This window comes from Danio rerio, chromosome 18, assembly GCF_052040795.2.
Source record: "Danio rerio strain M-AB ecotype USA chromosome 18, GRCz13ab, whole genome shotgun sequence".
Classification (NCBI taxonomy): domain Eukaryota; kingdom Metazoa; phylum Chordata; class Actinopteri; order Cypriniformes; family Danionidae; genus Danio; species Danio rerio.
The window spans coordinates 34,758,452-34,781,445 of NC_141038.1; the positions used below are offsets into that span (position 1 = coordinate 34,758,452).

The 22,994-nt window shown below is 40.8% G+C and overlaps 1 protein-coding gene and 1 long non-coding RNA gene across 6 annotated transcripts in view; one reads left to right on the forward strand and one right to left on the reverse strand.

The window, feature by feature from the left end:
* dhx36 (DEAH (Asp-Glu-Ala-His) box polypeptide 36) overlaps positions 1–22,994 on the forward strand; it is a 237,013-nt gene that overhangs the window by 167,104 nt on the left and 46,915 nt on the right. The window lies entirely within an intron of this gene.
* On the reverse strand, positions 9,642–17,435 carry LOC147832873 (uncharacterized). The gene is made up of 2 exons (XR_015515101.1): positions 17,107–17,435; positions 9,642–11,559 (listed from the first exon to the last, which is right to left on the reverse strand). It is a non-coding gene; the product is annotated as an uncharacterized LOC147832873 (long non-coding RNA).

The following is a 22,994-nucleotide window of genomic DNA, read 5'->3' on the forward strand; positions in this document are numbered from 1 at the left end:
AACTACACTGACATACAATGATGTCCATATCATACCTAGGTAATGTACCACATACTGTGAAGAAGGGTGTTAAGTTTTATTAAGCTGATTTCACAAAATCTACATTGTAAAAGCGCCATATAAATAATAATAGATTAATTAATAATAATTAAAATGGGTGAGTTAAGATAATCATACTGATTAAAAAATGATTTTGTGTGAAGTATGGCTGAGAGCAACTGAAATAAACCAACTACAAATGCTCCTCCAGAAAGTAACTAAATTGGATAATTATCACAGAAGCAAAGAGCACCGAATTGTTTAAAAGTATAGATTCAGTACTGAATTCACAAGAATATTTTTATTGTAGCAACACTGATTACAAAACAACATCTTTTCTGCAGAAACAAACAAAAAATGTGCAAACATTTAGTTTTTATATGCAGGTAAATAAATGGGGACCAAAAAAAGATTGGTGTCCTGGAACTAATGCCCTAACAAAAATCTGATAAAATCTGACAGCTATATCAAATATAAACTCAAACATAAAACAGTTTGTGTTGTCAGGATACTGGAATTTAAATCCAATCAGTACTGAATTTAAATTTATTTTTTTTTAAATGTCCATTTCCCACTAACATTTAAGAACAGAAATGATTGTGATTGGCCTTGAAGGTCATTAGTTCACTGAACTCACCACTGTTTACTGAGTGTAACCCCAGATCCAGGAACACTGGTGCATTTTAAAATCGCGATGATCAGTCGATTCATCAGTGGATCGCTTATATGTCAGCTTATAAACAGACCAGCTGATCTTCGCAACTTTAAAGCTTTTGCAAGCAACAATCTGAATTATAGTAAACTTACTTATGTAAATGATGAAATGTACAGTTCTAGCTTGTATGATTATCAAGAGTAACTGAGTAAACACAGAGCTGGAGGAAAAAGAATGTAGAAGTGGAATAATGCATATACCGTTCATATGGTCATCATTCTCTTGACTTCTGCAGCTTGAAGTTTGCAGTTTAGCCTCATCACTGGAACTGTTGCTGGGCACATGCAATTTATCTGATTAAAACAAAAACACATAACTTTCATCTTATTAAGAAAAATCCACTGGCCATGCTCCACAGAATATACACAATTGTTAAAAAATATATATATATATTAAGGGTGGAGCCGAACCCGAATACGGTATTCGGAAAGGCACGAATAGCGTGTTTTTACGAATACTTATTTCGAACAAATACTTGAAAAATTATTTGTATTCGGGAGCAAGAAAAACACTATATCAAAAAGCAGCGTTTCCTCATGGGACCACAGTGCATGCCCGCGTGAGTGAGTGAGTGAGGGAGAGAGAGAGAGAGAGAAAGAGAGAGAGAGAGACACTACGTCGGAGGGCGGGGCGGAGGTAAAAGCTGTCTCGCACAAGCTTCTCCACAGATACAGACAGAGAAGGCTCGGCTGAGCGAAAAAAATACTTCACTGCATCACTATTTTTGATAAATAGATTTTTGTACCTTAATTGGGTTCCAGATGCAGTTTATAAACTTGTAGCGGAGTTTGATATTCCATTACGCTGCATTTTTGACGTTTGCAATCGGGTGCTCTGTTTATGCAACGTTAGCTCTGTTAGCGCGGTAATTTAGACAATAGACTGTTGACAGAGTAACGTTAACGTTCGTTTATAAAGGTTAAAACGATGCTTGTGCAGTTGTGTCGAATAGTATGCACCTATGGGAGTTATATGGTTCGTCTACATTACTGTCTTTTGCAGACAGCAAGATATATGCTATAGGCTAGTTAACCTTAGCATAGCTTCCCGTCACTTTTTATTAACTTGAAACTCCTCAAATACATTTGGGCACCCGAATAGAAAAAGAGTGAGACTGCTTCTGAGCCATTTCTTGGTCCTCCACCAGTCAAAAAAATAAATAAATAAAACTTCATGTTGTTTGTGGAAGAATTTTTCAGTCAGTGGAGCTGCAGATAAAACAAACTGATACTGTATAATGTTTACAAAAGTGAAATCAGCAGAGGCAGAAATATTAAACATCTGTCAACATCTTCTATCCATAATCATTCATTCATTTCTTTTCGGCTAAATCCCTTTATCAATCTGGGGTTGCCATAGTGGAATGAACCACCAATTTATCCAGCATATGATTTCAAAGTGGCTGCCCTTCCAGCTGCTACCCAACACTGGGAAACATCCATACACTCTCTTTCACACACATACAATAGGGACAATTTAGCTTACCCAATTCACCTGTATTGCATGTGTTTGGACTGTGGGGGAAACCGGAGCACCCGGAGGAAACCCACGCCAACATGGGGAGAACCCAGTCAGGGCTTGAACCAGCAACCTTCTTGCTGTGAGCCGACAGTGCTACTCACTGTGCCACTGTGCAACCTTCTATGTAATGTATTATCACATGCACTAAAAGCATCCTCTCCTGATACTGTCTGTGAACCCCCCACAAGCATCAATCCCCTCAATCAGCCCAGCTATGTTCTGCTAAATCCTCCACAAGCACCAAACCATCAACACAGCCACATTCTGCCCCAGCAAGTCAGTTTCAAACATAAAAACAAAAAACAAAAAAACAAACTTTGTGTCTGTTTTGTGGCTGGCAGATGATAATAGCAGGGCTGTATCTTTTAGTATTATATAGAATACTTTTGTTCTACCAGATCTCCCAGGCAGGGTTTTGTTTAGATTTATTTAGTTAATTTTAGTTTTTGGAATTCTGTCCATTGGAGAAAAGTTCTTTCAGAAGAAGAACAGTTTTTTGAAGTATAATTTGTTTTTATTCTGTCTATTCAGTGTCCTTCAACAAGAACGGTGGTGGTGGGGTTCATAATATTCACAATGGTATTTTATTAGTTGTTGGTTTAACCATGGATGAGATAATGGCTTCTATGTTATTTTCTTTTCAATGACATTTCTTGTCACATGTTCAAAAACAACAACCAATATTGCATGTCTATAATTTATATAATGGGTATAATTAAACAATACTTTCACTATAACGTAAATTAGAAGTGTAATAGAAAAATTATATATTTTTGCGCCATTTTAAATTTTACTCGAATACAAATACAAATACTTTTCCCCCCTGAACAAATACAAATACAAATACCGGCTGCTCCGCACACATATATATATATATATTATGATTACAAATTGTGTTAAAATGCATATTACACAATTATATTTACCTTGAGGATTTATTGTTATGCCATCCTTTAATCTTTTGCTCTGGAATTCAGGCAGTCTCCCTGTTTCCATAGCAACTAAGACCTTGCTAGTCTTTGCAGGCTGTAAAGTGCTTTCAGTGAGGCAATAGAACTCCCGATGAACTTTAAAATCATGACCAAGGGAGTTGGATGAATTGATCCATCTCATTGTCTTTAAGGTTTATTTCTGTGGACAACTTGGCAACTTGAGCAAAGGGCTTCTGGATGCTTTTCTTCACTTTCTTTGGCATATAGACAAATGACGTCTGCATCCCAATAGTGAAACAGAGCTCATATAAATACAGCATATAAAACCTTAAACACGTCTTTTCAGGTATGAATGTGTCATGGCCAGAAGCAGCTTTACAAAAAATAATTCATTTAGTGAGCACATTTATTGCTGGTTTATTATATTATTAATATATTATTAAATATTATTATTATATTACTATTATTATTATTATTATTATTATTAGTTTTTATTTGTATAAATCGATAGACAGTTCCTATACAGTATTTTTATAAACTACTGAGAAGACATTTTAGGTGTTCAATACATTGCATGTCAGTCTTGGTTTATTATATTATTAATTATTAATATATTAAATAATTTATTGTTACATTTTATTATTTATTAATTGATAATTCCTATCCAATGTTTTTATGGGTTGTTGAAAATACTGTATTTTTTATTTATTTATTTATTTATTTATTTTTATTATTATTATTTTTTGTATTTATGTATTTATTTATTTATATTTATTTTCATTATGCTGTGCCTGTATGAACCCTGTTTACAAGACTCACCAGCTGTATGCTGTGGTGCTCTACAATGAATCAGTCCTGTGTGATACGGCAATTCTGGTCAGATCGCAAGTTTCAAAAACTGCAATCTTTTGTAGTAGAAATCTTTTCTGTGGCAGTTTGTGCAGCAGTAAGATTTTGAATAATTCTGAACCATTTTCATTCAGAAGCATTTTTTCACACTGCGTTTCCGTGTCTCAGGAATGTAAGGATGTGGTAAAGGGAGGACTGTTTAGTTGATAGCAGATATTTCGAAGAATGTTAGAAACCTGTAACCACTGACATCCATTGTAGGAAAAAAACAATACTATACAAGTAAATTGTTGGAGGTAACCAAATTGAGTAAAAAGATGGCATTATTTTCATTTTTGTTTGAACTATCCCATTAAAATTCAATTGTCAAGCATTAGTCTTAAAAACTGATGTATTGCTTGAAGGAAACTAAATTAAGTACCTTCTGTGAACAAGCAGAATCATTATGCCATTGTATTCAGTGATTCTCTTTTACATTTTGTTCTGAAATTATAACCTCAGAATGAGATCTATGTTTAGACAAATTGAATCTACTTTAAACATGAAGTAACATTTATTGTACCAAACTTGTCCCTCAAGAGCATCGCACACTGTATGCACCACAACTGCATATGACAGTTGGAATTATCCCACACCAGACGCGCACATTCACATGCTATTTACAGTAAAAGGAACTATTCGGATGGTGTTCTGTGGTGCATCAGAAATATGAACAGTGTCCTGAGTCGTGTGCGTACCCGAATATAAATCTATGTTTAAAATTCTAAAATGCATGGCGCAGCGTGACGCGACATAGCGTGCCATCTTGCGGCACATCGGGTATGCAACCCCCTTCAGACTCTGTTTGTTCAGCTCACTTCCTTTGGATCCCATACTTCTGCTTCATTTGCAGGATGATTAATGAGCTCACCAATCCTTTCATTTTTTTCATTTTATTCAGAAGACATTCCAACAAGGTAGCTTATAGACACATTCAGACTTTCTTTTAAAATTATATATTTTTTTATATAAGATATTATAAATAAGCAATGGCCTTAATATTCTCGCAGTAATAGAAGCAAGAAACAAAATATGTACAATTCCTGAAGAAAATGTGAACGGGATTTGCTGTGGAAATTCGCTGTGGTACAATGCATTACCATTTTAAATGGTTGCTGATGCATTGCTAGCTGGTTGCTATGATGTTCAGAGTGGTTGCTAGGTAGTTGCTAGCGTGTTCTGAGTGATTGCTAAGGCATTAAAAGACAGTTGCTAAGGTGTTGCTAGGGTGTCCTGAGTGGTTGCTAGGCAAAACTGACTCATTCAAACAAAAATGAGTCAAACAAGCCAATCACGACGTCTCTACTATGTTATGATGCTGAGATATAAATGTTGATAAATGGTTGCTAGGGTACTCCGTTTAGTTGCTATGGTCGTGGTTACAGAGTGAGCTTGAGTACGGTGATTGTCTAAATCCATTGAGATATAACCCCATGTCTCTATGACACTACTATGCAAAGATATACATCTAGGCCTATCATAATGCAGTCTATGGAATCACTTTGGGGGTGTGGCTTGAGAGCCTCATTATTATTAAGATGCTGATTGGTTGCCTGAGTCAAATGAGCCTACCCATATGTCTTTATGACACTACTGTTATAATGGCATTATATTGAATCAATTTTATGGTGTGGCTTTAGAGTTTCATCATCATATTGAGATGATTTTGCCTTGATGATTAGGCTCACGTGATCCTATTTACGTCAATGGGATGGCTGTTGAGCCTATCTCATCCTTCAAGTTCCTTGGGCTGTCTCTCTGTGGTCATTAAAAACTCCATGGCACTTCTCGTAAAGAGTAGGGGTGTAACCCTGGTGTCCTGGCCAAAGTCCCTCAATCGGCCCTTACGATCATGGCCCTCCAATCATCCCCATCCAACAAATTGGCTCTATCACTGTCTCTCCACTCCACCAATAGCTGGTGTGTGATGAGCGCACTGGCGCGTTGTCCTGTGGCTGCCATCGCATCATCCAAGTGGATGCTGCACACTGGTGGTAGTGTGGAAAGACCCCCCTAATGATTGCGAAGAGCTTTGGATGTATGGCCATACATAATAAATGCGCTATAAATACGCGTTTCCCCCAGTGATTCCTAGTCAGGGAGGACTAGGAACAGGTTGCTGGTTGCGCCCCTCTGGCTCAACCTGACCTGGATGTCAGAGCTCTCCCTCCTCGCGATGGCCCTCCCCTGGCAGATCCCCTTGAGAGAGCACCTACCCTCTCAGGGACAGGGCACCATCTGGCACCCTCGCCCCGATTCTTGGAACCTCCACGGGTGGTCCTTAGAAGCGAGGAAGACTTAGGTAACTGTTGGGATAAATTGCAGATCGTCTGTGTGTTTCCTCAGTAAACTGGAGCTCCAGGAAGGCAACAACAACTGAGAGATGTGAATCCAACAGTTTATTGCTCTCTTCTAAAGAAGACTGGGGTATTCCCAGCTTTTATACATCATACTCAGGGTTACATGGGTTATGAATACGTGCAAATATTCAGCTCAGTTAGGCAGAACAATTTTATCCAGTGCTCAAGAATGTCAAGGCGCAACGTCAAGGCGCCTAGTACAGGGACAACTTACAATAAGATAAGACACAGTTACAAAACAGAATATTTGGAGAGTGACTACATGGATATTTCTTTCAATCCCCTCTTCCAGGCTCAGTTTCTTACAAGAGCCTGGATCATACCATATTCTCATAAACTCTATTTGTTAAATGGTTACCCTCAGTTCCATTCATAGCTAAATGTTCATACCCTTTACCTAAGGCATTAACCATCCTATACATTCGTGCCATAAAACATCTCAGAAGACATGGACCAAAAATACATACATATAAGAAAATAATAAGTACCGGTACTACCATTGAGACATATGGAGCCAATGATCCAAACAGGCTTTCTAAAAATCCCCATCCCCAATTAAAATTTCTTTCCTTCATCTCATCCTCATACACCTGTGATGATATCCTTTTCATCGCCTTTACAGCTTTTCCTACTCGTCCAAGATCCTCATCATCCGCGGGAACGTAAGTGCAGCATTGGCTCTCTCCGACCAGGGAGCAGACCCCGCCCCTTTCCGCTAAGAGCATGTCCAGAGCCAGTCTGTTTTGCATAGTCATTAGTCTCAGAGCTCTCATCTCCTCTCTTAGTCCAGAAATGGCATCCGTGGTACTGTTTATAAAAGAGGCCAGTCTATAATGCATGATCTCTTGCTGTTTTAAGGCATCTGCTACGCCAAAACTGGGAATCATAGCCTCCCAGAATCTAGTCCAGTGTGATCTCATAAGGTGTTCGTCGGGTACGTCGTCCTGGGGAACTGACCTCCGTTCCCTTTTGGATTGTCTGGCAAGATGCATGACAGTGACCATGTGTTGTAATTGGATCACAGTACAAAGACCAGTCCAATTGGTGGGGTAAGTGTTGAAGATGGTTTCTCCCCCACAATACCAGTACCAGTCATCGGCCAGGACCGCATCCTGTCTCGGCCAAGTGGGGACACAAGTTACGTTGCTGCGTTAACAGTATGTGTTGTTCAGGTTGTAACATGCCGTGACAGCTGTCTCATTTGTGATATTAGCACATTTAAGTTTGTTCAGTTCACAGGTGCCTGGGATGTAACGTGGACAAACACTTAGTAGAGAACTATATTTTTTATTCTTTCGCCACGGTAAATATACCCCTGAAAATCGATCCCTCTCGCCAATTACTATATTACAATCTTTAGCTCTTAAGGTGGATACATTACCTCCATTTGTCCCATTAAAGCAAAAAGGAAAAGTGAACCCCTGGGGTTTCGTCAACAAAATATTCAAACCCATAGTTCTAGGTGTAGGTATTACAACAGAATGATTCTTTCTGCTAGTTGATTTGCAAAGAGGCTCCCATGTTTTCTTGTTAGAAACACATGTGGGGCGCCACTCATAAATATCTCCCAAAGCATTTGTACAAAAAGCAAGTTTAGTACATGTAAAAGGCAAAGGTTTCAAGGATATAGTCACAGCAGAGGAGAACACTTCTTGGCAGACAACACATGACTCATTGGTTGTCTGTCGTGCAGTCCAGTTAGCATACTGCCAGAATAAGTTGTGTACTTCAGTGTGGGCCTGTGTCAGTCCCAGTAGGGTTATCAGTAGAAGTAGTCTGCAAAACAAAAACTATTAATGTCATATCATAGACATTTACTTCAATGGTTTCACTCTGGTGCCATGGATCCACTGTGGAAAAAGATCAGTTAATACAGCAGTGCGTGTAACAGCCAGAACCTCAGCTGGCCCTTCGTATTTGGGGTCAGTTAAATCTTTCTGGGGTTTTATATCTTTTATTAGCACCTTGTCCCCTATCTGGAAAGGGTGTGCTGCCTCAAGTGGAATTTCAGGGTGTTTCTTTGTTACCCTTTCCCAATACTGATTAAGTTTCTGAATTAGGGCCGCTGAGATTTCTGATATGTGGTTAGAAAGCTCTATACCCACTCCCATAATTCCCCCTTGCCATGGGATAGGGAAAGGTCTTCCCATGACCACCTCATATGGTGATAAAGAATTCAAATTTGCTTGTGGTGTCATTCTCAAATCTGCTAGTACTATTGGTAAAATTTTTACCCAATCTTTATGACAGTGTTGTCTTAAGGCCTTCTTTATCTTTCCTTTCAAGGTTCTGTTAGTTCGCTCCACAAATCCAGATGATTGTGGATGATAGGATATGTGGAAACGGCAATTTATATTTAATTCAGTTGCCAATTGTTGCGTTACCTTTGATGTAAAAGGTGTTCCTTTATCTGAATCGATACTTTGTGGGATCCCATATCTAGGTATAATTTCAGAGATCAGTTTCTGTGTTACCACATGTGCATTTTCCCTTGAGCAAGGAAAAGCTTCTACCCATTTTGAAAATTTATCCACGCAAACCAGTAGATACTTAAACGGTCCCCTCTTGGGCATATGCGTGAAATCTACTTGCCATTCAGAAAAAGGTGTAATTGGTCTTGGTAAATGTTGGTGCTGTGCCACAGGCTTTGATACATTATATTGAGCACATATAAGGCATTTGTCAAGTATGTTATTAATAGTGGTTTCTAGTTTTGGGACACAAAACAAAGATCGCATTGTTTCATGTACCCCTCTTCGTCCACGATGAGTGACACCATGAAATTCGTGGACGAGGAATGACAGTGCCACATGTGGGAGACATAGGCGACCAGTGTTGTCGTGCCATAGACCCATCTTTTCATCAAACGTGGAAGAAAAGGCGTCCCAGAAGGACTTATCCTCGTCAGTGGCTGATGCTTGTAACATAGCCAAATCAATGTCAGGGAGCATCCCCGAAGCCGAGGTTGTAGACAACAAGGAAACGTGCATAGAGTCCTCAGGCAAAGGCTGTTGTGCTGCTAATTTAGCATGTCGGTCAGCCAGAGCGTTTCCTTTGGCTTCATCAGTGTGTTCCTTCGAATGGCCCTGAGTTTTAACAATGGCCAGTTGCGAGGGAAGATGGTGTAGTGGCAATTTCCTTTAAGGAGGCGCTCTCGGTGGTCAAGAAACAAAGTCTTACCCGGGATGTCTTTTCAAAGCTTTTATTCTTTGCAAAGAAGGTCACAGTCATACAGCAACAACAGTTTCTGCAGAGTGAGACCATGAAGCAAAGTGTGCTCATCCTTTTATCTGGGTTGTGCTGCTTACGAGGTCAACTCCAGTTCAACCCAAACCACACATACCACGACAGGTGTGAAAACCATCCTGCTGCTTCCCTGTCATATATCACACAGCCCATGCCCCTTACCCCTAACAAATGTTCATCTTAAAGCCTAATTGGAAAGATAAGGACCAGGTGGTCACATACGGGAATGTTAAGGCTGTATAAACAAAAGTACACTGTGAACACAAGTGACTTTTCACACATCTAAAGATGAGGAGTAAGCAAGTTTTCCCTACACATGTTCATCTAAAAATGAATTTCCATTACAATTCCTCTCTTTTTATCATTCATTGATAACTCACTATTAAATTCATTTTTCAATTGAATACAAAATCACACTGATTACAAAAATCATTTAACAGGTTTCTGCACACATCAAATACACTAGAGATGTTTAAACACTCTTCTTAATAGTTTCCCCATTAAGATTTATCTTTCAAAACATCCCTCTTCCCTGGGAGCCGGGCTAAACGAATAATCACTGTTGTTGCGCTCCCGATCGAAATCGGACCCTCAGTCACCCCACAGAGGTTCAAATCCCAGAAATTGCCTGTTTTTTTCACATTATTGATTTGTTCACACAACAAAATTCTAGAAACATTTCTTCAATCAGTTAAAAATTATTAACACTCTACAGCAATTCATCAATAACACTCATGAACATAGGAACACGTTGTTTCTGTACTCTTAAACATATATCACATTTACACCCTTCTCTCAATTTTCATGTAAATGATCACTCTTTTGAGATTTGTTACAGAACATATATAAGCAAGCAGATAGTTATCTTAAATTTCAAAAAATCTGGTTCGTTAATATTTTCCCAATTAAGTAACAGCCGTCACTTAAAATTTTGTTCTCAGTTGTTTACAGTTTTTTTTTATCCATTACTATGTAGCTGCTGCTATCATCAAAGTCATAATCAAAATCTTCACCCATGTCAATATTCATACCCTCTTCATTCACGGCCACTCTTATCATCTGATGGGATGTTTTAGTTGTAATCAGTCTGCCCACTGACCATAATACAAATCTGAATATACATGAAAGACAACTTAATATCACTACACCCACCCCCAATACAGGTAACACCACAGTAAAGGCCCAGTAGATCCAGTTTCCCCACTTAAATGACAGCCAATCTAGCTATGGGCTGCTAACTTTCTTAGGTTCTTTTACTGTCATTCTCATGTGGGTCACAATGTCAGTAATGTTTTGCTGTAATCAGGTTAATTAAGGTGACACTAGCTGCAATGCCAGTGTTGTTCTCCTCAGACCACACATTCCTTGCACACGGAATGGATGGCAGCTAATCTTTTCTTCCATCTTCAGATCTTTAATGCGATGGTCAAGCACAGCTTATTCACCTCTCTTTTTGGTCGCTTTATCCTCCGTCTGCGTGCTGCTTGGTGTTGTATTCAGAAGTTACTGTTTCACACACACCTCTTGGGTTGTTGTTGTTTCTCCCCAGCTGTGACCTTGCTTCCCTCAGATAACAGCCTGCTGTTTTCCTTCAGATGATTTCAGAGCCCCTCTTTCTCTCCTACTCCCTCATGGAATCCTCCTCAGGAGATGGAATTTTCCTGCAGTGCCCATCATGCACCCACGTCGCCCGCTCTGCGACCTTCACCGCCGTCTCCGTGGTCAGTAGCACTTGAAATGAACCCAGCCAGCGCTTTGCTCTCCAGCTCTTTCTCCTCAGGTCCCTAATCACCACGAAGTCGCCAGGCCTCAGACTGTGCAGTGGTCTCTCAGCAGCCTTCCCCTGTGCGGCCTTTACCTGCACACAAACATCGGACAACATATGAGACATATCTTACAGTAATTCAACATGTCATTCTCACACACATCTGTTGAGGGCAGCTGCTGTTTTCCCCCATTCACACCTGCACGCGGTGGTTTACCAAAGAGAATTTCAAACGGGCTCAAATTCATTTTTGATCTTTTTCTCATTCTCATGTACTTCAGGACAATGGGTAAAGCTTGAACCCATGTGTCTTCAAAACATTTTGCCAATTTGTTCTTCAGTGTACCTTTTTCTCTTTCAACAGCTCCTCCTGAAGCTGGATGGTAACTGCAATGTGTTCTCAAATCAATTTCCAAGTATTGGCCCACTTGTTTGATTGCTTCATTAACAAAATGAGTACCATTATCTGAACTTATTTTTCGTGGTATTCCCCATCGCGGTACAATTTCCGTCTGTAACGCTTTTGCTACCGCAGCCGAATCTTGTTTTGAGGTTGGAAAAACTTCAACCCATTTTGACCACATGTCAACCATCACCAAACAGTACCGTTTCCCATTACATGGGGACAATTCAATGAAATCCATCATCAAATATTCAAATGGCCCTGTTGGAGGTGGATGAGATGATTGTGGGACTTCTATCGCTCTGGCCACATTATGTGTGTTGCAAATTACACATCGTCTACAGAAATTGTCCGCAAATGTAGTGAACCCCTTTGTGAACCACAGTTCATTCATTTGCGCAACCATTGCTGTTTTTGACGCATGATCTTTACCGTGAAGTAATTTCGCATAATGTTGGAAAAAATGTTTTGGTAAACACGCCTTGCCCTCAGCACACATCCACACATTATCTTTCATCACACAGCCAGACTGTCTCCACTTGTTTTGTTTTTTTTCTCCAGCCCCGTCGCGAAGGTCTGCATGTCCTGCAAAGAAGAACACACGTCATTGTTATCATCAGCAGATAGCAAAGAACATTCGCAGTAATCCTTGTCTCGTGATGCCGCGACTTTTGCTGCTCTATCTGCTCTGGAGTTACCTGCAGAAACAGAATCTTTATTGTTAGTGTGCGCTGCGCATTTACAAATGGCCAGTTTGTCAGTTAGTAAAAATCGCATCCAGCAGCGCTGCCACTAAAGGAGCATTGACTATTGGTCGACCATCAGACTTAAGAAATTTTCTGTGTTTCCACAGAGCCCCAAAATCAAGAGCTACCCCAAATGTATACCTTGAGTCAGTGTAAATTGTAGCCTCTTTTTCTGCCATTAATTTACATGCTTCTGTCAACGCCACGAGCTCTGCGGCCTGTGCAGAATAGTGCCCTGGCAATTTCCCAGAGGTCACCACATCAAATTCAGTTGTTACAGCGTAACCAACTTTATTCTGGCCTGTTTGTGGATCTTTAAACGCTGAACCATCCACAAAGAGGACATTGTTACAATTTTCAAGTGGTTCGTCAGAAAGGTCAGGTCGTGGTGTACACATCTGTTCAAGTGCTGTTAAACAACAATGATGCTCTTCCCCATCTTCCTCAGTAGGAAGAAGAGTAGCCGCATTCAAACCAGTACATCGTTTAACAGTCACATTTGGCATATCTAACAAGATAGTGTGATATCTCAGCCAGCGGGCTGTTGACAGATGCGATGTTTTTTGTTCTTGGAGAATCATGGACACAGAATGTGGCACCATCAATATCAAATCAGAATACCCAACAAAAATCTTGAAGCCATAACAGCTTTTTTCTGCAGCCGCCACTGCTCTTAAGCAACGTGGCAGGCCTGCTACTACGGGGTCAAGTTTGCTCGAAAAATAGGCCACAGGTCGCAGTCTACCTCCATGATCCTGTAGGAGTAATGACGTCATGAACCCACCTCTTTCATCTACCATCTGAACAAATGGTTTTGTTGGTACAGGCAAACCCATTGCAGGGGCCTCAGCCATTTGTAACTTCATGTTTACAAATGCCTGCTTTGCCTCTGTTGTCCACTCTAGTTTGTCAGTGGATTTCATCCCCTTCCCTAATGTTAGGGCTCTCAAGAGTTGTTCCAAAATTGCATAATTTGGAATAAATGTGCGACAATATGAACACATACCCAAAAAAGACAACATTTGTTTTTTCGTTAGAGGTTTTGGTACATTTTTTATACCACTCACCCTTTTTTCACACAGAGATTTGCTGTGTGGTGTAATGACGTGCCCTAAAAATGTTACCTCTTGTTTAACAAACTGCAGTTTTGTCAAACTGACTTTGTGGCCCTCCTTAGCCAAATGCTTAAGGAGAGTCACAGTGTCTTTCACACACATCTCTTCATTCTCGGCACATATTAACAGGTAACCAGCATACTGTAACAAAGCAGTTCCAGCTGTCAGGGTCAAAGGTTTCAAACTTCTTAACAACGCTTCATTCTATAAAGTTGGAGATGCTGTAAAACCCTGACACAGACGTGTAAAAGTGTAGCCTTTACCATTAAAATTTAATGCAAACCAAAACTGGCTGTCTTTGTCAACTGGCACACTGAAAAATGCATTTGCCAAATCAACCACTGAATAAAATTGTGATTTTTCAGGAATTTGTGACAAAATTCTGTACAGATTTGGAACTAATGGAGCCCTTTGTTTGACAGCTGCATTTACTGCTTGCAAATCTTTTACAAAACGCCATTCTGAAGGCATCCCATTATCCCTTATCTTTTTTACAGGAAAAATAGTGGTGCGAACCTCAGAATTGTTGCATGGTACAATAACACCCTGTTCCAGTAAAGCCTCAAATACTGGGGTAATGCCCTCAATGGCTTCCCTTTTCAAAGGATATTGTTTTTGGCAAGGTCTGTAATCAGATTTTGCAGCGATTGTGACTGGATCACAACCTTTGATTAAACCAACATCATACTTGCTTTTAGCCCATAATTCACTTGGTATTTCTGTTAAAGCTGGATGTATGTCTGCAGCGTTAAAGTCAACCATGCAAGAATTCTTTACGCAAACTTTGTCAATATCAGTCAAAGTTCTTGAAACAGCTATTTCAGTTTCACTGTCCACCCGAAATACTCTCGAGCTCTCAATCCATTCTAACCCTTTCTCTCTACTCTCAGATAGGCCTAAATCAGCCCAAGACTGATGTTTACCCTTGCAAACTGATATGTGAGGCACAGCCTGTGCTAACATGAGATAGAATGAAAGCTGCTTTTCTGACAGAGACACTGAAACTGCACACAGACTATCCTTTTAGTACATTTTCTCTAAAATCAACGTTTCATTCACATTTGTCTCAAACCAAGCTTTCTCAAATTCCTCATCTGTAAATTACGACATGTGACGTGCAATGCAGTTCACCAAGAGACATATCAATGTCAAAAGGTTTTACTCAATCTTTAGCCAATTTGCAGATTACATCAGCCCATTGTTTTCAATGAGTCTGTGATTCAACCAGCAAACAACAAAATTCCTCTTTTTTTTTTTTTTTTACTCTCACACCTGAGAAGTCTGCTGTTAGAACTAAGTTTAATTTACACAGAATATCCCCTCCAATGAGTGGTATCAGACATTTTGGCAAACAAACAAATGCGTGGTTGAAAATTTTACCCCCCTCTGTCTCACAGGTCAGTGGAGCTGTAAATCGCTCGATCACTGTATGACCAGATGCAGACAGAGACTCGTGAAATTTGTTTTTCAAAGGTATTTCACACTGTAGGTCACATAGTCGTATGCAAGATCTGCTAGCTCCACTATCAGCTACAAACTCAACCAATGTATTCTAAATCAACATAGCATATTTTGGCATATTTAAAAAATGCTTCACTAAAAAAAAAAACAATGCCATTTCATCAGAAAAATGATCAACATTACTGTGATCAAAATTACAGTGGGAAATGCAAGCTTTTTTTTTTCATTGCAGAGAGCCAAAAGTATGTCAGTGTATGTGAATATGTGTGTATAAAAATGTGTCTGCATTTAAACTTGTTAGTAAAAATATGTTCACTTCCCTTTACTGAAGCTGTTGGCTGCTTGCCCAGACCCTCTCCGTTCTGCTCTTCCCTCTCCGCACATCAGCTCAGTTGTTGGTTCGCGTCTTTCAGATCAATCCTTGACCAAAAGTCCATCTCGGTGGCAAGCGCAGACATTTAGTACAGTTTCTCGTCATGTACACCACAGGCTCTGCAGATTTCATCGCCATCCGTCACATTCCAGTTTCTCCATCTTCTGGTATCTTTCTCACCCTTGACACCTTTGTTGCCTTTGAACTTGTGATATCTTTGGTTGTCAGGTCTTGGTTGGATCTATGGTTGGCTGCTTGTACCAGAGCCATGCACAGCTCGTTTTCTGCTTTCTTCTTGTCCTGCTTCGCTGTCAGCTTGTCTTCAACATGTTGAGCACACAGCAAAATGTCTGTTAAATGTCCATTTCTCCAGTTCAAACTGATGTCCTCCACTTGCTTGAGGTGGGAATTTCGTTGGTGCGGTTGGAGGTTTTCTGGGACAGTAGCAGTTGAGGTCTGGGTCAGTTCTCAGGGCTCACAGCTCAGCCACGGGATAGTGATGGTACGGCGGTACATGTATGGAAACAGATGTATAGAAAAGATTAGCAATGCTAATTAATCTTTCATTCACACTTTCACATTTTTCACTTGCTTTTTCCTTCACTTTATCTCCTTCATTCTTTTCCCTACATGCCACTTCTTCATTCTCTTCCCTACATGCCAGCTGCCTCTGCAGCATTTTCCTCTTTGCCTCTTATCTGCCTTTTTTAGCCAACAATCAACAGTGTCTCCACACGACACACACACATGCCTTTCACAAAAACAACCTGCTTTTCCTTCTGCCTTCTCAATCAACTCTTTCATTTTCTTTAACCTAGTAACACTCAACATTCCCTTTCCCTCAGAAACTTGTGATACTTTATTAGTTTTCCTATATCTTGCATGCTTTTTAAAAAAAAAATTTTCAATAAAATTTTTTTCCATATTCCAAAACACCGGTTTATCATATTTTCTCACCTTACTTTGGGACCTCCCCATGCTGGCAATAATCTTTCCCTTGGACTTTGTCGGTACCTATTAATCTGTTGGACGTCTCCAACAGATTTCGATTTTTCACCTAAAATCGACAAGTTAAGCTTTTCAGCTCTATTTCTCGTGGCACACAATTTCACTTTCCTTTTAGAAGTAAATCGCTTGGCCCCTGATTTCAACCTCCTTCTGGAAGTAAATCGCACAGCCTGGATTTCAACCTCTTTTTTGGAAGTAAATCGCACAGCCCCCTGATTTCAACCCCCTCCCGGGAGTAAATCGCAGTTAGCTAGCCAAACGTATTAGAAAGGTCTTGATCTTAGTCAGGCACCAGATCTCACTTGTGTAAGGTCTTGATCTCAGCTAAACGCCAGATCTCACTTGTAAAAAGGTCTCGATCCCCGCCTGATGTCAGATCTCACTTGTATTAATCACGCCGCTATCCCACAGAGACAGACCCGCCAGCATGGTGATGACCCAAATTGCAGTAAAAACCCTTTTAAATTGCCTAATCAAATGCCCAAAACTTGTTAAATTTCTTTTTTAACAATAAACAAAGAATTTGTTTCTTACCAGAGAGTTCAGATGCCACTGAGTTCTTTTTCCCAGATGTCAGTGGGGTTCTTCTCCGAGCCCGGCGGTCGGCCCCTCAACCCTCAACCAAGTGGGGCAGGGCTGTGACACGAAGTCCCAGGATGATCAGTCACCGTCCGCAGGGTCCGGAAAAGTTCCTCCAAGACATCCCACTATTCTGACACCAAATTGTAGTGGCAATTTCCTTTAAGGAGGCGCTCTCGGTGGTCAAGAAACAAAGTCTTACCCGGGATGTCTTTTCAAAGCTTTTATTCTTTGCAAAGAAGGTCACAGTCATACAGCAACAACAGTTTCTGCAGAGTGAGACCATGAAGCAAAGTGTGCTCATCCTTTTATCTGGGTTGTGCTGCTTACGAGGTCAACTCCAGTTCAACCCAAACCACACATACCACGACAGGTGTGAAAACCATCCTGCTGCTTCCCTGTCATATATCACACAGCCCATGCCCCTTACCCCTAACAAATGTTCATCTTAAAGCCTAATTGGAAAGATAAGGACCAGGTGGTCACATACGGGAATGTTAAGGCTGTATAAACAAAAGTACACTGTGAACACAAGTGACTTTTCACACATCTAAAGATGAGGAGTAAGCAAGTTTTCCCTACACATGTTCATCTAAAAATGAATTTCCATTACAATGGCAAGCCGTTATTAAATCAGTTATGAGGGTATGGCTGCGCACCCCCCATTTGTTGGAGGGCGACATTCAAAGTTTGATCGAACAGACCATTGCCAGTCATCGTTCGAAGCCTTTGCTTGAGACCCCATTTTGTTCATCAATATAAATTTATAATCAGCTCCTGTAAGCTGCGCATTTCTAGAGACACGTATCATAGTTTCTACAAATTCTACTGGCCTGCTCATATCAGGAAGCAGTGAAATGACATCCTTGAGCTGTGTTGCGGAGGGAGGGGTTACTTCAGCATGTCCCCTTTTCTTTGAGACCCATAGGAAAGCCTGATTATCCCCTTGGTCTGGTTTCTCTGTGCGAAGCCCCTCTAATTCTTGTACAGGATACAGAGGCATCCTCTGATGTGCCTTTCCTTGCCCCTCATCAGGAATGGGGGAGGAGAGGGTAGGAGTAGGAACAGTGACTGTAACTGAGGGAACAGTAACAACAGGGGCTGGAGGCACTTTGGGTGTCTCCTTTCTTTTTACCTCAATCTTTGATGCTGATCCTTTAAGAGGCTTCGGAATTAATTTCTTTACCTCTTTTGGTAGGTTAATATTTTGTTTATCATTCCACACACTCATCATCTTCATCCAGATTTCATAACCCTTTTTCATATAATCATGGTCCCATTCGGGATCTCCTTCACTTTCATAAATTAATTTGTGAGCCCGTTTTAGCACATGGGGGTCAAATGACCCATCTCTAGGGTAGGGACGCATCGCTTGTGCCTCAGTCCACCCTGCTAGATTATCTAACCATGGATTAGTGTAATATCCCCACCCACATCGATACATCCAATCTTTAGGGCCTTCCCCTATCTCAGGCTTGGGGTATGAACCACCCATGTTAGTAAATACTTACTAGAAAACACACAGAATGATCGTTTTACTTTTGTATAGCGCGCTCTTCTTGGCTTTTCAGGGAAAATCCCAGCCAAGGATTACTCAGTTCAGTAATGAAGCTTATCAGGCAGTCAAACCAAATTCATGTCTTGCCAGCTTCCTGAACACTCAGTTCAGTGATGAAACTAATCAGGTAGTCAAAACCAAATTCATGTCTTACCTGATCAGCTTCATCACGTCGGGGGTCACCAAGTTGTTGGGATAAATTGCAGATCGTCTGTGTGTTTCCTCAGTAAGCTGGAGCTCCAGGAAGGCAACAACAACTGAGAGATGTGAATCCAACAGTTTATTGCTCTCTTCTAAAGAAGACTGGGGTATTCCCAGCTTTTATACATCATACTCAGGGTTACATGGGTTATGAATACGTGCAAATATTCAGCTCAGTTAGGCAGAACAATTTTATCCAGTGCTCAAGAATGTCAAGGCGCAACGTCAAGGCGCCTAGTACAGGGACAACTTACAATAAGATAAGACACAGTTACAAAACAGAATATTTGGAGAGTGACTACATGGATATTTCTTTCAGTAACCTAACGATTGCGGTGGTTAATACCGTCACTCGGGCTAGAGCCCCCTCCTCGAGTGCGCCTATGCCCTGAAGTGGAGTCTATTCACTGAACAGTGCGTCTCTCGCAGAGAGGACCCCCGAAATTTGCCAGATCAGCGTTGTGCTTTCTTTACGCCAAGAGACGCCGGAGAGCAGGCTGTCGCCTTCCACACTCAAGGTTACGTGGCTGCCATCTTCGCTCTCATGACACGTTGACTGACAGCATCGTGAGAAGGCATAACCTCATCATCCGGTTCCTCAGAGGCGCTAGGAAAATTAATTCACCCCTCTCATGCCCTCTTAGGATCTCGCCCTCGTTCTCACGAGCCTGCGTCAGATCCCTTTTCTGTCCCTGAAGACAGAGGGTCGGGGACCTGGAGGCATTTTTCGGTCAGTGACTCGTGCCTGTAATTCATGCTGGCTTACTCTCACGTTCCTGAGACCCAAGGTTCCTCCTCTGTTTTAATACCAGGTAGTGAGCCTGCAAGCGCTGCCCCCTGAGGAGGCAGACCCAGCTCTTTCCTTACTTTGTCCAGTTTGCTCATTGCGTATTTATCTGGACCGCTCTCAGAGCTTTAGATCATCTGAGCAGCTCTTCATCTGTTATGGCGGTCGGCAGCAGGGAAGTGCTGTAACCACTGGATAGTGGATGCCATCTCTCTCGCTTATCAGAGCCAAGGCAAGCCATGTCCCCCGAGAGTGCGTGCGCACTCCACTCGGAGCATCGCATCCTCATGGGCACGTGCACGCAGCACCTCTCTAACAGACATCTGTAGCACTGCGGGCTGGGCGACACCTAATACATTTGCAAGGTTTTACAATCTGCGAGTGGATCTCGTTTCCTCAAGGGTATTAGGTAACCCTTGGTTATTGAGGAAACAATTCGGTGAAGGCGTTGAAACACGCTTGCTGCGCCATTCTCCCTTACACGGAGATATGTTCGCCTTTTTATCTGTCAGTAAAGTTCCCCGTCAGGTCAGCCCTGCAGATTCCTCCGAGGCCTCGAGCACTGACTTAGGGGTAGGAGTCATTTGCTGGCCCACTACGTTGTAGGTCTGCCCGCTGGTCAGCCCGCGTTTTGGGTATCCCCACTAGGCGATCCCATATGCTTATTCAGCCACGGTGCAGTCCCCCCTCACGGGTGGATCCGTGTCTTCCCTCTCCGCTAACCATCTTATTAAATGCGTACTCCTCCTTTTCAGGGCTAGTCCATATGTATTTTTGCCATCCTATCTCCCCCATTGGGTAGCAGATGACTTCTGCAGCGTCCTCCCTATTGGGACTGCACGCTTTCCCAACGTACTGTCTTATTTTCCTAGAATTATCTAGACGTTTGCGACTTCCCAAAAAATATATCTAAATCCGTAAAACTTCTTTTGAAGTGGGTTAAGTAAGGGCCAGGGACCACGTTGGAGGACCGCGCCTCTCTTTGATGCAGGAGCGCTCACGCTATGCCTGGCTATCCTCTCATCGGAGGCGAAGGTAAGGTGCAGTCATTATGGTGTTTTCCATACATTCCCCCAATTCGTGGATTAACAAATAAATCCACTAATAGCATTGAAGTTCCCCATCCGAAGGGGAACCCTCTGGTTACTAAAGTAACCCCTCGGGGAACGGAAATGCTATTTAGCATCGACATAATGACTGTTCCTTAGCTGTAAGTGTCAGTCTCTTCAGCATAAAAGAATGGCATTTCCTTGCTTCCCTGTGCTTATATGCAGAGATAACTGGCAAAAAGGCACACGTGCGCAAACTTACACTGCCAATTCATTTGCATTTCATTGGCCCGTTGTATATTCTTTCAGATGATTGGCTTTCTGAAACAAAATCTCCCAATTCCTGGATTAATGAATAAATCCACTAATAGCTTTTCCGTTCCCCTCCTCTGGGAACGAGGGTTACTTAAGTAACCAGAGCGTTTTTTATCATTGCACTTTATAACTTAAGTACTTTTTTACACCTAATTGAAACTGCATTTTGTTGCCTTGTATGTGTGTAATGACAAAAATGAATCTGATCTAATCTAAAATAATGGGAGTTAATGGGAACAATGTATTTAAATTTAAATGTCCCATCTCCATGTTAAGTCAATGGGACCAATTTAGGACTTCTTAGCGCTCCAAGGACACAGCTTATAATTTGAAGGCTCTGGGACGAAAACTGCAGGACTACTTAAGCACTGAAAAAAGTCTCCGGAAGAAGAAGTATGGTAAATAACAATATTGAATTTACCTAAAGGCAAGCCCCACTAATAATATGATACTTTTAATAATGAATAAAACATAAAATATATAATTTCGTTAAGCATCAACCAGTCTGACATATGCAAATTGCAAAATATTATACTGTACCAGGTATGCTTTATAATATGCTCCTTCTGTAAAGCTGGGAACCTTACTCTGCAAAGTCATTTTTCTAACAATAATAATATATTTTTTTTTTTATTATTTATAAATGGCGCCTTTCTTGCAACGAGCATCAACAGACATACCAAAACAATTTAATAAAACAATTAATATAAAAATAGAACAATGCCACACAAAATTGAAGTTGAAACACATCAAAGAATAAAATAGCATGGTAGTCATAGGAAAGCCTGTCTAAAAAGATGCGTCTTAAGATGAGATTTAAAAGTGTGAAGGCTTTTACTGCTCCTTGGGTCCAGGGGAAGTGAATTCCATAAGCCGTAGAGCTGAAAGATTTGGCTCTCATTGTGCTAAATTAAGTGCGAGGTGGAACCGGGGAAAATGAGTTGGCTGATCTAAAAGTGCGAGAAGGGGTATGAAGCAAGTCTGTGAAGCGCCTTAAAAGTCAGAAGTAATATTTTAGAATCAATACGATACTTTACCGGAAGCCAGTGAAGCTGATAGAGAAGTGGTGTGATATGCTCTTGAGATGGAGTGCTAGAAATGACTCGAGCTGCATGGCTCTGAACAAGTTGAAGTTCACAGAGATGTTTAGAAGGAAGCTCAGTGAGAAGTGCATTACAGTAGTCAAGACGTGAAGTAATTAATGCATGGATGAGAATTCCTGTATTATTGGTTTTGAGAGAAGTATGGAGCCAAGTAAGATTACGCAGGTGGAAATATGCAGTACACATAATATTATTGATATGGCTTTCAAACGAGAGTGTGCTATCCAAGATGACACCCAAACTCTTGACCTGTAGAGAGGGACAAATTGTGCTATTATCAATATCTGTTGTAAAATTATCAGATTTATACAGGACACTTTTAGTGGCAATGAGTAGTGTTTCAGTTTTGTTATTATTTCATTTAAGAAAGTTTGATGAAAGCCAGATTTTTATTTCAACTAAACATCTAGCAATGACCAGAAAAAAAAAAAAGAGCGGGCGCTGACTAACAGCTGATAATTAAAGAGTGATTTTTTTCTCTATTCCTGTATGTAAGGTGTTCTAATTTGTCCATCTTCTTTTGATATATAGGCTTTTTTAAACCTTTAGGCATCTTAACCCACAGGGGTCTGATGGTGTTTGAGGCTCTGGAGAAGTTTTGAGATGCACTGACATTTGTGTTGTTTTCAGAATTTTAAAAACATATAAATGGCTAAAGTGTGATAACACTGTAAACAGCACAAGTTGGGCTACAATAATACTTAAGCAGCATGTTTGTATGTGTTTGTGTTTTTGAGAAAGAAACGTTTATGCGTGGTTAGTGAAAAACTTTTTAAAATTTTGAAGCCACTGAAACAAGGCTGTGAAACACACAGAGAACATTTGTGCAC